This window comes from Globicephala melas, chromosome Y (genome assembly GCF_963455315.2).
Source record: "Globicephala melas chromosome Y, mGloMel1.2, whole genome shotgun sequence".
NCBI classification, from domain to species: Eukaryota; Metazoa; Chordata; class Mammalia; order Artiodactyla; family Delphinidae; genus Globicephala; species Globicephala melas.
Window position 1 is genome coordinate 4,533,120 of NC_083336.1, and position 20,361 is coordinate 4,553,480.

At 48.5% G+C, this 20,361-nt stretch overlaps 1 protein-coding gene and 1 non-coding gene across 2 annotated transcripts in view; one reads left to right on the forward strand and one right to left on the reverse strand.

The window, feature by feature from the left end:
• Nucleotides 1-1,139: 1,139 nt before the first annotated feature.
• LOC115850061 (U6 spliceosomal RNA) lies at nucleotides 1,140-1,249 on the reverse strand. Its single transcript, XR_004038224.1, has one exon. It is a non-coding gene; the product is annotated as a U6 spliceosomal RNA (small nuclear RNA).
• Nucleotides 1,250-8,193: 6,944 nt separating this feature from the next.
• The window catches only part of LOC132594640 (H(+)/Cl(-) exchange transporter 4-like), a 72,376-nt gene continuing 60,208 nt past the window's right edge, over nucleotides 8,194-20,361 (forward strand). The window contains exon 1 of the mRNA XM_060293117.1: nucleotides 8,194-8,235. The gene's annotated coding sequence lies outside the window, so the exon portion shown is untranslated. The remainder of the gene's footprint in view (nucleotides 8,236-20,361) is intronic.

A 20,361-nucleotide genomic window follows, 5' to 3' on the forward strand; every position in this document is an offset into this window, starting at 1 on the left:
AAAAAATAGAGGTATGAAAATAGAATAGTACAGTGAAGACACATGCAGCCCTCTCCCCTACCCCTTCAACATGGATCACTCTTGGCCCATCTTGTTTGGTCTACACCTCCGCCCGCCCCACCTTCCCGAGTTCTGAAGCAAATACCATACACCTTTCTGGTTGAGCTGGAAACATTTCAGTACATATGGCTAAGAGAGAAAGACACACACAGTATCCTTATCACATCATAACATTTAATAACTCCTCAATGGCATTCATCATCCATGGTTCACCTTTTCACTTGCCTCAAGATCATTCCTTTTTTTTTTTTTTTTAACTGAACAGAATCTAAATATCTGTTTATTGGGATTTTTTTTTAAGTCTGTGGTGTTTTGGGGGGAGGGGGAGCTTTCTTGAGATAGAATTCACATACCATACAATTCACCCTTTTAAAGCATGTAATTCATCAGTTTTTAGTATATTCGGAGTTTAGTATGTTCGTAGTGCAGATGCTACAATCAATTGTAAAACTTTTTCCTCACCCCAAAAAGAAACCCTGTGCCGGTTAACCGTCACCCCATTTCTCCGCCTCCCCCCCCCCCCACCACCCCCGGTAACTGCCAATCTTTCTCTCTCTGTGGATTTGCCTATCGTGGACGTTTCCTGGAAATAGAATCACATGCTATGTGTGCTGGCTTTGTTCGCTCAGCATCATGTCTTCTGGGCTCGTCCACATTGTAGCCTGTGTCAGGACTTCACTCCTTTCTATTGCTGAGTAATATTCCTTTGTGTAGATAGACCACATCGTGTTTATTTGTTCGGCAGTTGATGGCCATTTGGGTTGTTTCCACTTTTTGGCTGATAGGGATAATGTTGCTGTGTACATTTGTGTACAAGTTTTTGTGTGGACACAGGTCTTTATTTCTCTTGGGTCTATACATAAAAGTAGAATTTCTAGATCATATGGTAATTCTATGTTTAACCATTTGGAGAACTGCCAGACTATTTCCAAAGCAGCTGCCCATTTTATATTCCTACCAGCAGTGTACAAGGGCTTCAATTTCTCCACTTCCTGGCCAACATTTGTCATTTTGATCATTGTCATCTTCATAGGTGCACAGTGCCATCTCAGCGCAGTTGTGTCGGTTTTTTTTTTTTTTTTTTTATGGAACGCTTCACGAATTTGCGTGTCATCCTTGCGCAGGGGCCATGCTAATCTTCTCTGTATCGTTCCAATTTTTTTAGTATATGTGCTGCCGAAGCGACCACTGTGTCGGTTTTTAATTCACAGGACCCACGCCCCCTACCACACACACACCTTTGTAATTTGTGTGTTTTCTGATCTCCCACAGCCTGGACTTGGCTCATTGTATCCCTGGGTGTAGTTTAACATGTTCCTCTGAACTTTATTTCCTAAAAATAAATGCTGAAAAAAGCTGTTGTTGAACCTAAAAGCTTGATCAGATTCCCTTTTGTTTTTTTCCTTTCTTTTTTGGGGGCTGGGATGGGTGGCAAGACATATCTTCATCCATCAGGTAGCTTATAATGTTTCTTTTTATAGGGTTTGCAACTATTGATAATCAATACCTAGATCCATTAATTCACTAAGGGTTGCAAAATGATGATGTTCTCTCAATTTTTAAAACATTATTATTTACTTTGAAATGCTTTTATTAAGAGAAACTTACTAGTCTATTTGGTTATCCAGTGGTACAGTTTATATGGGAAAAGCAAGATAAATGCTTGAATTTTTTCTTTATTGACCAGTTTTGAAAATAATGGTTTCCCCAGCACTGTTACAGTGGTGACCAATTTGTTTATGGATTTTTTTTTTTTTAGTATCGTTATTAACACAAATTTAAATATGTTTGGTGTGCTTTAATCCACTGGAGTGGTTATCCTTATTAATGCTCAAATTCCCTCCTCTGTAGCTGAGGCAGACTGCTGGTTGACTGCTGGGTCCTTTTTATATGTCCTCAGGAGTCTGAGACGGCTTCCTTGCTACTGAAACGGAGCGGGACCCTACAGAGCTTTCCCAGGGACAGACACTTGCCCAGGCCCTGTGTCCCCTGCCCACCTCTTGTGTGTAGAAAATCTTTAGCATCTTAGACCTTCCCTGAGTTCCAAAAAGAAAAATTTAATAAGAGAAGAAAAAAATGGTGAAACAGAAACAAAAAATATTCAAGTAAGACTTAGAATAACAGTTTAGCCATAAAACAAGGTCAAGGGCCTTTGGTTCTTCCTCAGGGGCTACAGATAATACCCTGGGCCGTACCCTTCAATTGTCTGCAGGCACTAAAACCTCCACCAGGTGGAAGAAGTTAATTGCATGCTGGTCACATAGACCCCAGACCAGTTGGAACCAGAAGGTTGAGATCGAGATTCCTGATTTTTAAAATCACCCTGTTACCTCACCATCAACCCATGAGAGAATTGTGCACGAGCTAGCTGATCACACACCCTGTCACCCTCTCGCTCACACTGTCTTTAAAAACCCTTCCCTGAAAGCCACTGGGGAGCTTGGATCTTTTGAGCTAAGCCGCCAGTTCTTCCTTGGCCTTGAAACAAACGCTGCGCTTTCCTTCACCACAAGCCAGTGTCAGTACATTGGTTTTGCTGCTCTATGGGCGAGGGGACCAAGTTTGGTTTGGTAACACTACCCTGCTTGACCAGATGTTTGTGACCTGGAAATGGTCATTTCTCCAGGGAGACTTGGTTTCTTGGTGGCAGGAGTACTCGTTACTGCTGGGTTAGTCATTGTTTTTAGATTTATTGTCTGTCTCTGTTAAGTAGACTGACAATATTTTCTTGTCACGCATCTCAATTTTTGCTTTGAAACAAGTGATCATACACTGCCACCTCATTTTGGAGCAAGATTTGCAGGCCCTTGGTTGCATCCAAAGGCAGAGGCTGCACGTCTTTTGGTTTGGAAACATCGTGTCTGGGACCTGTGGCGAGAGGCACACAGCCTTTTAGAATCTATGGTTTTCCGTCCTTCCCACCAACAGACACTCTGGCCAGATTGCTTTTCCTACTCTGCAGTTACAGACAGAATCCCCTGGGTAATAAACACAAATTGTTTTATTGCAATGGAATTAGTTTAAAAGAAACGCTTTGCAGCACTGCCCAATAGAACTATCTGCAATTATGGAATTGTTTTATATCTGCACTAAAATATAGTAGCCACTAGGCCATATGTGGCGATCAGGCACTTGACATGTGGCTAATGTGATTAAGGAACTGAACTTTATTTAAAAAATTTTTTTTAATTTATTTAGGCTGTGCCAGGTCTTAGGTGTGGCGTACATGTGGGACCCAGCTCCCCGACCAGGGATTTAACCTGGGGTCCCCGCATTGGGAGTGCAGAGTCTTACCCCCTGGACCATCAGGGAAGTCCCTGAATTTTAAATTTTATTAATTTAAATTAATTTAAACTTGAATAGCAGCTTGTGGCTAGTGGCTACCATATTGAAGCAGTGCAATTTTACCCTGTATTACTGTGTAAGGGGAATAATTATGTCCAACTGTCCAGGGGTTACATGCCCTGCTTTCCCCGTGGGTGGGTTTATGTGAGTTGACAATGGTGTGCAAATGAACTGGGCCACGTGGGGCTTTATATATAGGTGTGTGTGTGTTAGATTGTGAGTCTTTATAACTTTTTCCACTCGGCTCAAAATATGCTAGGTATTTTGATAAGCAGATACAGGGGTACACATTTTTCCTTGCGTCTCAGGCTCCAGTAAGGCTCTGCAAAGCGGTGCTTACTCTTTCCAGAGCCCTCACTTAAGCCTCAAAACGCCCCCAGGTGGTGGATCCTTTTACTACCTCTACTGCTCCCTACTTTCTAGAAGGGAAAATCGAGGCTTGCAGAAGCTTGACAAATAGCACAGACAATAATACTGTAATATGGTTGTTATGTAATACTTCAAGATGGTGTCTGAGAACATTTGAAGACAATGTTGGTTCTGGTGTAACACTGTATCCCAGAGACAGTTTTTTGTTTGTTCGTTTGTTTTACCATGTAGTGTGCTTCCATGTCTATGAAAACTTCCCTTCCCTCTCTGTGTCCCAGTCACTGGGTTCCGCTCCCCAGAGATAACCACCCTTTGCAGCTTCCTGTGCATCAATTCTGAAATGGTCTATGAAGATACAGGGAATCATACTTCCCACGTGCCAGCAGTACCACATTTAAGGGATTATAATGAAGCAGAGCTTCCAGCATGTTATACAATGGTGAACTCTTTAAAATGACTGGGAAGGGCCTGCCCTGGAGGTCCAGTGGTTAAGACTTCGCGCTTCCACTGCAGGGGGCCTGGGTTTGATCCCTGGTCGGCCGGGGGATTAAGATCCCTCATGCTGCGGGACTCGGCCAAAAAAAAAAAAGAAAAACAAAGCCTGGGAAATGGAAGATTTGAGTGAATGAAATTATACTGTATAAGCAGGGTTTCTCTGCTTCGGCACTAGTGATATTCTGGGCTGGAACCTTCTCTGTTGCAAGGCTGTCCTGGGCACTGTAGGTTGGTGAGCAGCATCCCGGGCCTCCACCCACCAGATGCCAGGGCCCCCCCCCCCCGCCCCGAGGTGTGGCAGCCAAAACTGTCCCCAGACAGTGTCCCATGTACCAGCAGCAGATAAGAGGAAAAAAATGTAAAAGATTCAAAGGGATTAACAAGTAGAAGTCTGTGAAGAAAGCAGAAGGTGCCAGTATGGAGAAATTAAAGCTCAAAGGTTATTACGTAAGTGTTTGAAGAATCTTTTCAGGAAGGATCTTAACAGCTATCTTTCAGTCTTCGCACATAGCAGAATACGAAGTGAATTTAAATGGAAGAGAAATTAAGGCTGGACCTACGGACGATGAAATGGTAACATCAGTTCTGAGCTGCCATCTTCCTTCCTAAAGATTTTTATGAGCAGAATAACCTAGGATGATTAGGAATTGTTCTCTCCGGGCTTTGCGGTTAAGATTTGAGAATCTTCAAGGAATGAAATCTGCGTTAAAAAGTAGCAAAATGTACATAATCCATGATCATGCCTCCTACAGTGCTTAAAAAAAAAAAAAGCAATAGCTGTTTCTTGTTATCAAAGCAATGCATGTTAATCGTAGAAAAACTAGAAAATGCTGCTAAGCTAAAAAGAAGAAAATGAGAAATACCCTTAATCTCACTAATGAGTGAAATACTAAGGTTGATACTTCAGTGAATTTGCTTCCCAGTTGTTTTCTCTGTTCAAAAGTATTTGCGTAGATATAAATATATTAAACTGTAGGGGGGGGGGAACTCTTCCCTTCTTCCCTTCTAGGTTTCTTGACTGGTCTAATAATTAAATTGACATAAGATGGATTAACAGGAGAGAAACAAATTTAATTTCCTGTGGTAGGGGAGCCCATAGAATTCTGAGACTCCAAGAAGTCACCAAAGCAGGCAGCTTTTATACCTTCTAGACAAGAAAACCATAAGTTTGTGTAGAATTGGAGAAACAAAGGGGTTTGGGCTTGGGCTAGCAAATTAGTGCAAGTAACAAGGTTTGTTTATACAGCTTTCCAGGTGGTGAATTTCCTGTCTCCGCAATAAGGATGCCTTTTATCCACCTGGTGGGGGCAGGGTACCTTCACATGCCTTTGGGGGGACCAAGGAAGGTCAGAGTGTCTTTTATTTGAACAGGCTGTTTCTTAAGTAACTTTAATTCAAAATAATCAGCATGCCAAGTGGCCTATTTTGGGGGTGGCATCTTCTGCTTCCCTTCAACACCTACATACATTCGTCGGATCATTCAGCACATAACGCTTTGGAGCTTGCTTTTTTTCATTTAAGACACCGTGAATGTCCTTCCATGTCGAAAAGTATCTATTACCATATCTGTTTTAATTCTTGTGTTGTACCGATGTCTTATAAACCTAACCTATCCTCTGTTTCTGGCCACTTAACTTGCTGCTGGTGCTTTGAGGTCATAAATAATATTGCAGCAATTCTTCCTTTCACGATTCTTTTTTCCTAATGAGGCTAGTTCCTGGAGCAAATGACAGCAATAGCTGTCGGGCCCACTCTATGTTTCAACCCGCGCATATTTGCAAGGTTTTTGGTAGGAATTGCTAAACATCCCACCAGGAAGATTGTTCAATTTACATTCTTATGCCGGGGCGGGGGGGGGGGGGAGAATCTTTTTTTTTAAGTCCTTGCCAAAAGGACAATTTCATGGGTGGAGGTGGAGGATGTTGGAAGTGATCTCATTCTGTTGAAAACGGTGCGCCCCAGTTTTAGGCTTTTCCTGAATTGCCTGTTTGCTGTAATGTTCTTCACACTTGAACAATCACCTGGAGAAGAGAAGGTGAAACTAACCTACTGGCAAAAAAATCGCCCCACGACGAGGAAGGTGCCTCTGCTTGAGTCATTTCCGCCAAGCCGGAACACAGAGCAAGTCACTTCGGACCTCGGAGGGCATTTTATAGACCGCCCCGCGTCCCAGCTCCCGTCGATTCTTGGAACTCCCACCACCATAGTACCGGCAGCCCAACCCCAGCGGGCAGCGCGTTCCGTGTCGGGGACGCGGGGTTCTCTGTGCACCCGAGGGAACCGACTGTACGAGGCTTGGAAGGGCCGGCCTCCAGAGCCGAGGTGACCCAGCCTGCCGGGCAGGGCCGAGTGGCTGCACGGAGCACGTGACGCTCGCAGCCTGGCTCTTGGCTCGGGGTAGTGGGGGCCCGCCCCACGCGCCGAAGGCTGAAATCGGCTTCTGCCTCCAGGAAAATGAGCTTGTCAGTTTCTGTCTCTAGTGGGCCCTCAACCCACTGGAGCATGGGATTTCGGTAGCATTTACATTTTATATCTCAGGAATCTGAAAGCAAAAGGTAAGTTGTTTATCACTCAGAAAAACAAAGGAGAGGAAGGACCTGGAATACCGTACGGCCACTTTGTTGATTTTTAAAATCGAGTTGAAAATAATCGATCGCTGTGCGAGACAAGGGCTGTTATTTAGCCCCAAATTAGAGACTGACCTTCTGAACAGAAATGTGGTTAAATCAGGAGGGGATGGTGGTAAAAGGGCCCGGGGTTAAATATAGAAGGACATGAAAGCTGCCGCAATAAATAGCAAGTAAGTAATAACCCTGGCCTGCTTGTGAAACAGCCCGTTTCACACCTCTTTCAGGGGCGCCAGCGAAGGTGATGTTAAAATTGCAATTTAAATTCAAACGAAAGGAAACTAATCTATATGAAACTGGAATACAAATAAAAACAGTTCCTGCTTTTGCTCTTTCACATTTCAAAAACGTTTATGTGGTTTGGCAAGAAAGTTGATATCTTCACAGTTTAAGTCTGAAATATGCCGTTTCAGATTTATGAAATGATCACAGTTGGAATTTTCTAAGTCCCTCTAGGCAAGGCTATTTCAGTTGTGAATGAGAAATATTGACATTGTACATATTTTCTGTAATAGAAGACTCACTTCCGCAGAATGTGATAAAAATTATAAAACGTATAATAATGAGTTATTGTGAATTAACTTTCATGTCTGAGAGATCACATTCTTTACCAGAAGATTTAGGAAAACAGACACAAGTACAACCGTGCTCATGCACTAGCGCTTTACTTTAAACAGTCAAATGTTCAAGTAAGAAGTATAACTACGTGGTGTCACTGTTGTTTTCTTCGGCAAAAACACGTTGATATTGGAATGCAGGTATTGAGAGTAATTACAAGCATTATTCATCAGTGCAATTGGTATTACATTCCACAGTGAATATGCTTCAAATTAATGTATTTGATATACGGTTTGAAACATGGACCCTCTATGCAAAATATGTATACGCACTCTGTATTTTAACGGTCATTTTGATTTGCACAAAATAGGTTTGTTTATTTAGTTCTCCACTGCATTTGATAAAGACTCTTTAAAAATAAAAGACTAAATTATTTCCTTTCATTACTAATCACCTTATTGAAATTCTATTACCTCCGTGGGGCCTGGAGTCATTTGGGTCTCCCCTTCTGTGTGCTGTTTGTTTCCCACAGTTGGTGGAAGGCTAGGCCAGCTGCCCACACCAAACACACCGCCCTGAAAGGAGGCCAGAGCGAGGCTTCCCGGCCACTCGCTCTTCGCCTCCAGTGACTTCCAGGGTCTTCCCCCGCCCCCCTCCCCTCCTCGCCCCGAGGGCGTTACGTGGCGGCGTGCGCCCGCCTCCCGGTGACGTCAGCAGCCATTGCACCGAAGAAAGGATGCGGCGCAGGTGGGCGACCGGCCTGCGCCATGCGGCACTGCAGGTAAGGGACTCTGCAGGAGGAGCCCCTGCAGCCCGTCGGCGCCCCAGAGTGGGGTTTTTCTGGCTGCTGCGGATGCTGCAGGCACGAGGCAGCAGGGAGGGCGCAGAGGGCGGCTGCAGGCTCACGCGTGACTTGGGTCTTGGCAGGCGCACCCTGGGAAAGTGGGCAGGGGCCAGACTAAAAGACCCGGGCTTCTTTCACAGGAGGGGAAAAAAAATCAGAAATGATCACAGTACACGCATTGTAAGGAGAGACAGGGGCTGCTTGGCAAAGATAACTGTTTACCGACGGTCATTGTGCTTCTTAAATAATGACACATTTAGTGATCCTCCTTACAGGGGTTTGTCCTCAGTAGTCAGCCTGATTTCTTTCAAAGCCAAGCTGCTTTGCTTGAAATGGAGTGGAAAATTCTTGGTTAGCATTTGAAGAGCTAGATGTGCGGTCTAAATTGTTTGGCATTATTTTGCAAGGTTCCAGCATTTAAAGGGGATATGTCAGAAATGTGTTTGTTTTCTCCAGGTGTTTTAAATAGATTAAAATATAACAGTATCCAATAAAATAAAGCTCCCAATGTGCGTGTAGGAGAGTGCAAACCAGCTACATCTGTTAAGATCAAAAAGGTCTTTAGAAGGGGGTGGAGCTGGAAATGAACACCGAAAGCCATGAATTTCCAGTGTTCATTTTGTTTTTTACGCGGACCTCTCACTGTTGTGGCCTCTCCCGTCGCGGAGCACAGGCCCCGGACGGACGCACAGGCTCAGTGGCCATGGCTCACGGGCCCAGCCGCTCCGCGGCATATGGGATCTTCCCGGACCGGGGCACGAACCCGTGTCCCCTGCATCGGCAGGCGGACTCTCAACCACTGCGCCACCAGAGAAGCCCTCCAGTGTTCTTTTTAATTCCATTGCTAAGTAATTTGCTTGCTGAAAGAAGGGGCTTGATGACTGCAGTGGCAGATGGAGGAGGGATCAGCTGACTTCAATTTTAGCAGGACAGGAGGTGGGATTTTAAGGGACTCTTTTGAGAGTTCACACCTGTGTTTACATTCCTTTCTCTGGTTCACATACGACCCGAGGCCAGGACATGTGTGGGTACTCTTAAGAGGAGAATGTGGCGTTCTTTCTTGTAAAACGTGACCCCTCTGGAAGCCGTGGTATCACTGAATTGTATTGGAGCGCACACCATGTATTATTTGACCCATCCAGCAACTGTGGGAGGACCTGTAAAACAATGGTATTTTAGTTGATAATTAAATAAGGCATTTTTTTCAGCGTTTGGACACCCTGATGTGTTGCTGCAGTAATTCAATAATTAATTTACTGCAGTTTTCTTCATTTGGTTCAGGTTGGCTATTAGAGTCAAGGTTCTCAGGCCCCTACCTTCCCTTGTTCCCCAGCCCAACCCTAGACAGAGCAGATGAGAGACAGATGTAGTAAAGACCTGATTCCACTTCTGGCTTTGGGACTGTGGAACCCAGGACAAGTCACTTTGTGTCTTTGGGAGTCAGTTTTCTTGTCCCCAGAGTGACCAAGGAATTTATATCAGGGTTTCTCAGCCTTGGCACTATTGACGTTTGGGGCTGGATAAATCTGTTTGTTGTGGGCACCGTCCTGTGCTCTGGAGGATGTTTGTTTAGCTGCATCACTGGCCTCCACCCACTAGATGCCGGTGGCCCCTGCCCCCCAAGTTGTGACAATGAAAAATGTCTCCAGACCCTGCCACTTGTTCCCTCGTGGGGCTCCATTGCCCCTGGTTGAGAACCACTGATTTGGACGATCTTAGATGTTCTGGCTCTGGTATTCTAGAATTCATTTTCCTATGATTTGTTTCATGCTGAGCCCTTGGTCAGAGATCCGATTCCCTTTCATGATGTTGTCAGTGCGGAGACTTTTTTATGCTCTGGGGTTCCAGAAGTAGCTTCAGTCAAAAAGGGGAGGCCTGTTTTGTGTGCCAGTCGTAGCTGGGAAGCTAGCTTGCCAGAGTGTCAGGGAAGGAGGGAAGAGCACAAGCAGTACACCAGCGTGTCGGGAACTGGGACAGACCAGGGTCCCCATCCTTATCTGCAAAAGTGGGAATAGGACCCGTGTGCAGGTGTCGAGGGGAGGGAGTGAGGTAACGCGGGTGCTGGTGCCCGTTGTGGCCGTCACGGTCACGCGCTTTACGCTCCAGTGTAGGACTGGCCGCTAAAGGTCTGGCTCTGACACTTCAGAGAGCGGCTTTTGCTGCACCACTTCACCTCTTGGAACCGTTGCCGAAAATGTAAATGGGGCTACTGTACTTGCTGGTCCTGCTTCTTTGGCTCTTGGGGGGATCAGATGGATGTAAGAGGGTCAGCAAGCTGGAAACTCCCGGGAGACAGGAAGCAGTCATGGCAGTGGCATTGCGAGGCATGGGCTATGTGTAGTGGGTTTGGGGGAGGGAGCTTATAATCAAACAATTATCCTTGTCCCCCCCACGGGCCTGGGACTGTGGTGTGCCCCTCCCCCAGTACCCTTGCCCTCAGCTCGCTCTCTCAGCCTCTTCCTGGCCCCATAAAAACTGCTCTCCTGGGGGAGGGTTGGTTCTTTAGCGAGAAGGAGCCAGTGTGCAGAGGCCGGGGCACAGGCAGCCTCCTTTGTCCACTTCCAGCCATTTTCTTTACAGGTGGCGCCCACAGCCGGCCAGGTAGCTTGTCCCCAGAATGGCTTGGCACGCTATGTGGGTCATTGGGCGTTGTCTCTGCACCCAGTCAATGATGTGAAAGAAAATGAAAGAGGAGGAGGGCTTCCCTGGTGGCGCAGTGGTTAAGAATCCGCCTGCCAATGCAGGGGACACGGGTTTGAGCCCTGGTCCGGGAAGATCCCACGTGCCGTGGAGCAGCTAAGCCCATGCGCCACAACTACCGAGCCTGCGGTTTACAGCCCACGAGCCACAACTACTGAGCCCACGTGCCACAACTACTGAAGCCCGCACGCCTAGAGCCCGTGCTCCGCAACAGGAGAAGCCACTGGAGTGAGAAGCCTGCACACGGCAAGGAAGAGTAGCCCCCGCTCGCCACAACTAGAGAAAGGCCCCGCGCAGCAAGGACGACCTAATGCAGCCGAAAATAAATAAAATAAATAAGTTAAAAAAGAAAAAAAAATGGAGGAGAATTCTCCATCAAAAGCGACTTAAGCGATGGAATGACTGTCCTAGGCAGCTCTGCTGCTGTGACAGAGTACCACACACCGGGTGGCTCATCAACGACAGACATTTATTTCTCACAGTTCTGGAGGCTGGAAGTCTGAGCTCAGGGTGCCCGCATAGCTGGGTTCTGGTGAGGGCTCTCTTCTGCATTGCAAATGGCTGCCTTCTTGTGTCCTCGCATGGTGGGAAGAGAGCTCTCTGGCCTCTTCTTATAAGGGCACTAGTTGCATCGTGAGTGCTCCATCTTCATTACTTAATCACCTGCCAAAGGCCCCACCTCCTAATACCATCACATTGGGGATTGGGATTTCAATATACGAATTCTGGGGGATACATTCAGTCCATGACAATAACCAGCTGTAACTTGTGCCCTTGATTGGATCCTGGCTTGAACAAACGTCAGTAATAGGCTTTGGGGACACCTGGGTTATTTTTATGTGCCTGCCTTCTAGATCATGCGAGGAGACTTGTAAATTTGATTAGATGCCATAATCTCGTGGTGTGGTAGGCATCCAGCTCAGCCACTCCTCATTCCTGACACCGAAACAGTGAGATGAGACATGGTTGTTTCCTGCTGCCATGTTTCAGGGTGATTTGTTACACAGCAGTAGATAACTAACACGTGTATCTGTACAGGAGTCTTATTTTTCAGTGATGCATGCTGAAGTAGTTAGGGGTGAAGTGTCATGAGAGCAAAAACTTTTAAATTTTTTTTTTTTAACATTTTTGGAGATCTTTTTAATGTATGGCTGAAGAGAAGACAGATGAATTCTCAGACCTGCTTCTGCGTTCAGTCTGTTGCAGTATCACATGTCATGTAGCCTCTGGAAAATTCCACTGTACACTCATGAGAGAATGAGAATGGAAAAAGGCAAATAAAAATGTAGAATTATTATAAGAATGTTTTCGGCAGCATGGACCCCCTTAAAAGGCCTTGGGGACGTCAGGGTGTTCCCAGACTACACTTTGAGAACCACAGTAATTTACTTTTAAATGGTTCAATTGAATGGAGAGAGAGCGAGAAGAGGCAAATACAGTCAAATAGGAACACTGGTTGAATCTGATTGGTGTTATTAATTGGACTCTTCTCCATAATGTGCTGTGTATTTGAAAATGTGCACAATAGGAAGTTCAAAAGAAGGTAGAAAAGAAATGTAGACTCTTGGACATGTGAGGGATTCTGATTGAGATCTGAGGGTGAAGCCCAAGGGGAGCATTCTTAACCTGAGCTCCAGGTGCCCTTGACCGCACGAACCTGAGGCCCCAGGTGAGACCTGCTGGCCTGGAGGTTCCCAGCTTGCCCAACAGCCCTCCAGCCCTGCACCCTCCCAAACCAGACCCAGGGGGATTAGTTAGTGGCGAGGAGGGTGGGTGTATGAGCCCTCTGCAAATTCTGGCATGTGGGCTGCGGGAAAGGCCTTATTATCAAACCCTTGCTTGACTGTGTTGTCGGCCTGGCCAGAGATAAGTTGTCCTTTCTGAGGGCAGGGGTGGTTTCCTTTCTAGAGAGTGATAAGTAGTTTTTGAATGACTTGTTTTCCATCAAAATAGTAATAGATGCTTTCTGGGAGGATTTCACGCAGGATAAAGGTTATGGAAAGAAAACAAAGTCTCTTTCCCATTCCCGGTCCCCCATCCCACTTGCAAAGGCAACCACTGATAACTGTCTTATATACTGTTTCAGAAAATGTCTGTGCAAATACATCCATCTATAGAATGTACATAGCACTTTCCTTTTTCTTTTTTCTTCACTAGGATGTAATTTACGTGGAATGAAATGCATAGATCTTAATTCAGTTGGTTTTGACCAACTGAAGAGAACATTCTTGGTACTCCCACAGGGCCTCATCTTGCCCTCCTTTAGTCAAATCCTCTGGCTGGAGGGTACCACCATGCTGATTTCTGTCAGCACAGTTTACTTTCGCCTGTTCTTGAACTTCATATACCTGGAGTCCTATGATCTGTACACGCTTATGTCTGGCTTCTGCACTGATTGTGCATGATTGTGAGATTCATCTGTGTTGTATCATGTAGCACCGATTCATTCATTCATTCCATCTTCTTGTGAAAGTACTTGGGAGACTAATATACTTGATAGACCTCGTTTCTCTTAGTCCTGCTGTTTGGAAGCTGTTGTACATCAGCTCGCTCACAGCATGTTCCAGAGTGTGGACGGTGTGCAAGTTTACTTAACCAGTCCCCTCTTGATGGGTGTGTGGATTCCTCAAGCTTTTGTAATCAATGCTTGTGGTATTAATGCCAATGTAAAAATGCCAAACAGGAAAAGACCTCTGGGATTAATTAAATGCATAGAATTTAGATGTTGGAAGCTAGCTAGCTTCAAAAATCAAAGCAACCCTTATATTTTACATATGACCAAGAGATGTCCCGAGAAGTCAGGTGACTTGCCCAAGGTCACGTGACCAGTGGCGACAGAGTTGGGGAACAGCCCAGGTCCCCAGATGCCTTGTACAGAATGTTCTTTTTTGCACTGTAGGCTCTGTGAGGGAAGGAACCATGTGTGCTTTGTTCAGCACTGTAAACCCAGCACATAGCACGTGGCAGAGTAAGTGCTCATTAAATTTTCGTTGGATGAAAAATTAAGTGAAATGTTAGTACCCTGAGAAAAGACCACCGATATCCTGAGAACTGCAAAGGCGTTTCCATGAGACGTGAGCCTCGATATTCATTCGTTCATTCATTCATTCACTCCCTCATTTACTTCTTTGTTCAACCAGTATCTGTTGGGTCCCTGCTGTGTGTCTAGGCCAGGGTTTCTCACCCTGGACGCTATGGGCTCTCGGGCTGGATGATTCTCTGTGGTGAGGGCTGTCCTGTAGGATGTTTAGCAGCATCCCTGGCCTCCACCCACTCGATGTGGGTTGCAACCGTTCTCCACTTGTGACAGCTGAACTCCAGACATTGCCAAGTATCCCCTGGTAGGGAAAATTGACCCCAGTTGAGACTACCAGTCTAGGCACTGGGGTTTACCATGGAACCAAATGGCCAAGGTTCGTGCCTCGGTGGAAGTGACATTCAAGTCGAGGAAAGAGAAGATAACTGATAGGTTGTGCTGTCGCATGAAATATAGCGGGAGGCGGAGGGTGGGCAGTGGTGGATTCAGAACCCTGGTTAGACAGGGCGGTCACGGAGGCCCGTCTGAGGGCTCACATGTGACCAGGGACTGAGGGGGAGACATGTGAACATCGAGGGGGCAGAGAGCTCGGGCTGAGGGAACAGCCAGTGCAAAGGCCCTGAGGCGAGGCAGCAAGGAGGTGGGCGTGTCCAGAGAAGAACCACCCAGAGAAGCGTGGTGGGAGAGGTGCTTGGAAGGGTGGCTGGGGGGACCCTGTGGGGACTTGGAAGGAGTGGCACCAACCCTGGTGACTCTAGGTGTGATGGCAAGACACTGGGTGCTCTTGAGTGGGAGAGTGACACTTCTGGACTTGTGTTTGAAAGGATGGCTGTGGCTGCTGTAAGGAGAAAAGTCAGAGGTGGGTGAGAGAGAGAAAGCAGGGTGGCCAGCGAGGAGGTGGGGACGGTGGCCACGTGAGCGGTGACCTGGGTGGCCAGGTGAGCTGTAGCTTAGAGGACCATGCCCTTAACTAAGTTAGCAGCCACGTCGTGCTCGGAGCCAGGCGGGCCTTGGACATCAGAGGAGCACGTGTGGTCAGGTCACACTGTGAGTGTGTGATTACAGCGCCTCGAGCTGGAGGCCACCTGCCGCACCTGTCAGGACAGTGTCACCAGTGACGGGCGGCAGTTCGCAGGGACAGCAGAGGCGACAGCTCTTGTATTCCACATACGACACTGGAAAGGCTCTCCTTCCGGCCTCCTGGTGTGGATGAAGTCGCTCGAGCTTTCTCGCGGGCCCTTGAGCCTGCCGCCTGCCTCTTTCCCCGTGAATTGGCTGTTCTCTGTCTGGAGGGCTACGCCACCCCCGGTGCTGGCCAGCCTGGGTCAACCACGGTCCACTGTCGCCGAGCCCTCCCGTGCAGGTCCTTGTGCCGGTCCTGAGAGCAGGGAGCTGGCCGTCGGTTGGACTGATGGAAGTTTGAGACCAGAGCCTTCCCTGTTGGAGGTGACTGTCCGCCTCCTGGGGTCCCGTGCGGGGAGAGCCCCGCAGGCTAGGCCGGGCCCTCGAACCCCCGAGGATGCTGCGGGGCCCACTCCCACCAGCGGCAGCGCTGATCCGGGGGTGGGGGTGGGCTTTGGCTGGAGGGAGCGTGACACAGACACGCGGAGTTCTGTTAATCCCCTCGGGAGGTCTGTTCCTTGCCCTGGTGCCCGGGGACCTGCTGACTCATTTCTCGTGGCTGCTGTTGCTTCTCCTGGGCTCGCCCCTCACTTTTTACCACGTCTCTAGGGGTGGCCGGAGCTTACCTCCTGCCGGGATCTTAGCCTCCCTTCTGGGTTGCGATGGTCAGTGTAAAATTTATTGTTTCCATCCACCGGAGCCCTTGGAGGTGCTGGTTGGGTTAGGACGAGAGGGGCCACCGCAGCGATCCCAGACACATTATTTTCCTCTTAGCTCCGTCAGGCCTCCCACCAGCCTGCCTTTTGCCCAAAACATAGGAGTTGACTGACATTTCAGCCCTCACCTTGGTAGCCCCGCTGGAATACGGTGAAGCCACCCCGTGGCCGTGTTCCCGCTGTGGCCTTGCTCTGAGGACACTGCGAAGGACGCCTCGAGGCTGCATTGGAGGACTCCGTGCATTTAACCTTCACGGAGATGCTAGTTGTGAGTGTCTGTGACATTGTTTTCATCCACGAGGGGGAGTAGCCCACATGAGCAGGAAGTAGATTGTTGCGGAGGAAGATGGTCTGCAGAGGTCCCAGGAGAGGGAGGGACGCCGCGGCGTTTCTCACGGGCATCGTCTTCAGCCGCTGTTATGGGCTGATACCGTGTCTCTCAGAGCTCACGTGGTGAAGTCCTAACCCGTAGTACCTCAGAATACGACCTTACTTGGAGACGAGATCTTTATAGAGGTAATCAACTTAGAACGAGGCCACGAGGGTGGCCGCAGTCCAGCGTGACTGGGGTCTTTATAAGAAGAGGAGGTTTCTGCACAGACAGGCGCAGAGCGAAGAGGGTGTGAAGGGGCACGAGGAGAAGACGGCCGTCTACCAGCCAGGGAGAGAGGCCTGGGATGGATCCTGCCCTCACAGCCCCCAAGGAACCAATCCAGGCGTACTGTCGCCTGGATCTCAGGCTTCTGGCCTCCAGCATTGGGAGACAAGAAGTTTCTGCCATTTGAGCCACCTGGCCTGTGGGGCTGGTCAGGGCAACCCAGGTGAACTAATCCAGCGGTGTTTTCCGGGGCACACGAGCCATCGCCCACCCGGGAGGTTGGACGGTAACCCAGCAGCCTTTACTTGAGCGCTTTCCGCGCAGTTTAGGAGAGGCTTGGCGAGCAGTGCCCTCTCCGTGGAAGCAGGTAGCTCTTGGGTCCCGAGAGGAACGAGGCGTGTTCAGTCCTCTCACGACCCAAGAGGAAGGGCCCTCAGGGCCCCGGTGGGAATCTGGCTCCCTGCTCACTGTCTGTGGGACTTGGGCTTGAGACCGAACCTCCCCTCTGCCTCAGTTTGCTGATCTGTAACGTGGGCCTGAGGGTGACGGCATTTGCTTCAGAGAGTGTCAGGACCCCTGGTGCTGGATGCGTGTGAAGCGCTTAGGACGGGAGCCCTGTTCAGAGCCGTTGTTGTTCTTATTACTGTGAGGAGGGGGCTCTGGGGACGGTCTCCATCCTTGGCCCTGGGTGCCGGGAACGCGGAGAACTCATGGCCATCTCCCTGCCCTCTGGTGGGGGGGATGTGAGAACAGAGTCCATTGCGTCACCGGAGGCCGTGTGCAGTTGGCCTCGGCCGCTTCCCAGCACGCAGGCCGTGTTCCGAAAGGGGCCACATAGCCGCGCAGCCCTGGGGCCACAGGAACCGTGCCACGGAGGGCGGCCGCGCCCTGCACCAGCTCGCCAGCCTTGGGGGGCAGAAGGGGTGCGGGGAGGGCTGGGTGCTGGGCAGGGGCCAAGGCGGAAGCGGGGGGGGGGTAGAAGTGACCCTACCCCTCTGTGCCCTCTCCAGGCACCATTTTGAAGCTGACAAACTTTAATTCTCACGTCTCTTTCTGCGCATCCTGCGGTCTAAGCTTTCTTCTCTTGGGGACGCCCGAGGGTGCCGTGGCCCTCGGCCTCTCGCCACGTGGCCACCAGGGGGCTCGTCTCAGTGTCAGCGCCGCTGGGCCTAACACCCCCGGGGAGCGCCGTGCGGTGGCTGGAGCATTGGCTGGAGGGGGTGGATGAAGCGTGGCCCGTCGCCTAAAGGTGTCTGCATCTTGAAAGCGAGACTCCATCATCTCAAATGAATTTGAAGTTGCTGGGGTTTCAGGTGAGATGGCGAGGGGAGGGGAGGAGCTTTGACTAGTGGGGGAACTGGCCTCCAGGACGGGCCCGATGACTGCCTCCTGTGTTCATGGCCAGGTGCAGCCTCTCCCACACTGAGTCCCTCAGGGCTGACTGCCACCGGCGGGGTGCGCTGGAAGGGACGGCGTGTGACTCGCCAGGCTAGGTCATAAGAGACGGCTGCTTCCACCATGCTCCCGTGGAGCACTTGTTCTAGAGGAAGCTGACTGCCATGTCCCGAGGACGCTCAAGCAGTCCCGTGGAGGCGCAGGGTGCAGTGGAACTGAGCCCTCGCGCCCACAGCCAGCACTGCCTTGCCTTCAGATGCCTGCGGCCCTGGGCAACAACCTCCGGAGAGACCTCGAACCAGAAAGACCCAGCCAAGCTGCTCCTGAATCGCCAACCCATAGATACTGTGTAAGATTATATGTGTATGATTTTAAGCTGCTGAGTTCTGAGGTGGTTTGTTATGTAGCATTCTAGATAATACACCTGGGGAGGAGAGGAGCTCCATGCACGATTTAGGTTATTGAGTGTAAGTTAGGGCGTATTGATCATGAGCTCCAGTGTACTGATTTAAGTAAATGGACAACTGTGTATATTTCAGGAAAATGTCTACTTCCCTGTGGATCTTCATAGCCTGGAGACTTCAGTCTCCACTAGCCCGCAAATGCCAGTGGGGTCTGGATGTCTGCTGTCACTTCAAGCACCCAGCATTGCAAATCTGGGATGCCACTTTCTTTGGGAGCATCTCCCCTTTTCTCCCTGCACCAGTGAAATGTGCTCCGGCCTGTAATGCAGCTTGGAGCCCATGTCATGGTGGGTTTGCCAATCCCAGTGCCCTTGCTCCGTCAGAGGGTTTAGACTTTGGACATGAATTATTTCAGTGGGAGATCAGTTTTTCTAGTTAGGTATTTTAAAACAGAAAGAAAGTAGTTCACAGGCGCACTTGCATTGCTACAGAGGATAAAACTGCAGACCATGGTGCATGTGAAAGGCGATGCAATCAAAGAGACGTGTCCCAACCTTTCATTTTCACGTCTAGTGACTTGAGTATGGTTTTCGTATTCTTTTTGTCCTGTGTATACTCACAGGTAAGCTATCTTGCTTGTATGTATTTTTGAGTGTGCCTGTGCAGTGATGTCCCAAGGATTGAGCTGACTTCTTGATAGAGTTTTCTATCTCTAGATGGATATAATATTGTTTGTTTTTTTTAAAAAATGTTTATTTAAATGTGGTTGATTTACAATGTTGTGTTAGTTTCAGGTGTACAGCAGAGTGATTCAGTTATACGTATATATGTAAATATATGTATTCTTTTTTTTACATTCTCTTCCATTACAGGTTATTATAAGATATTGAGTAGAGTTCCCTGTGCTGTACAGTAGGTCCTCGTGGGTTATGTATTTCATATTTTAATCCCAAACTCTAAATTTATCCCTCCCTCCCCCTTTCCCCTTTGGGAGCCGTAAGTTTGTGTTCTGAGTCTGTGGGTCTATTTCTGTTTTGTAAGGAAGTTCACGTGTATCATTTTTTAAGATTCCACATATAGGTGATGTCATATGGTATTTGTCTGTCTGACTTACTTCACTGAGTGTGATCATCTCTGGGTCTAGATGGATGTAGTTTTAATAACGCTCCTTGTAGAGGAGAGATCGTGTATGCGGTGGGTGAAGCTTTCTAGGGTTAACGGATATTGTAACTGTACAGCAGGCTCAGCAAACACTGCCTCAAAGGTGCAGATGGTGGATGGGGGTGAGTAACGCAGGCCTCTGCCCTCAGGAGCTCAGAGGCAGCAAGCTTTGAAACAATGATTCCAGTTTATAAGTAAGATCGGTAATCAAAATAGTAGTAATTAAAACACGACGGGAAGGATGCAGGGAAGGAAATGGAGTGGGGAACAGGAGCGGAATGAAGGGTTATAAGGGTCCCTGGTTGTTAAAGCCCGGTCTGCGGGCCAGCAGCAGCAGCAGCCTTCCTGGGAGCTTGTAAGAAAGGCAGATTCTCGGACCGTGCCCCAGAGCTGCTGAAGCTGAATGTCTGCGGGCGGGACGGGGACCCAGCCCTCACGATTTGCCAGGTCACCTGTTGCAATCAATAAAGTGTATCAGGGAGTTTTCCTGCGTTCTTACATGGATGGCAGGTTTTACTTTGCTCATTAGTACAACTTACCCATTTGGTTTCTTTTAAAGGTCGTGCTTTGGTGTCATCCCTAAAAACTCTGCCTAGCCCTAGGTCACGAAGATTTTTGCCCATTTGTACAGGGCCATAAACATCACACAGGGATTTACGCAGGCTAAGGCATCCCTGGTTGAAGAAAGAGAAAATGGCCTGCGATGCTGCCTTCATTTGGGTTCTCTCAGAAGCGGAGCCTGAGACGAGGATTCTGGTGCAGGGCGTTTCTTGGGTGCTGCAGGGACCCTGGGAGGGGCGACTGGGAGAAGAAGGCACCCGTTAGAGCCTGGGCTGTTAATGCAGCTCACCATGTGGGCAGCCGGAGCTTAACTGCATGCTTTGGAAACTCTAGGAAATGATGCTTGCAGTGTCACGAGCTCCCCAAGTC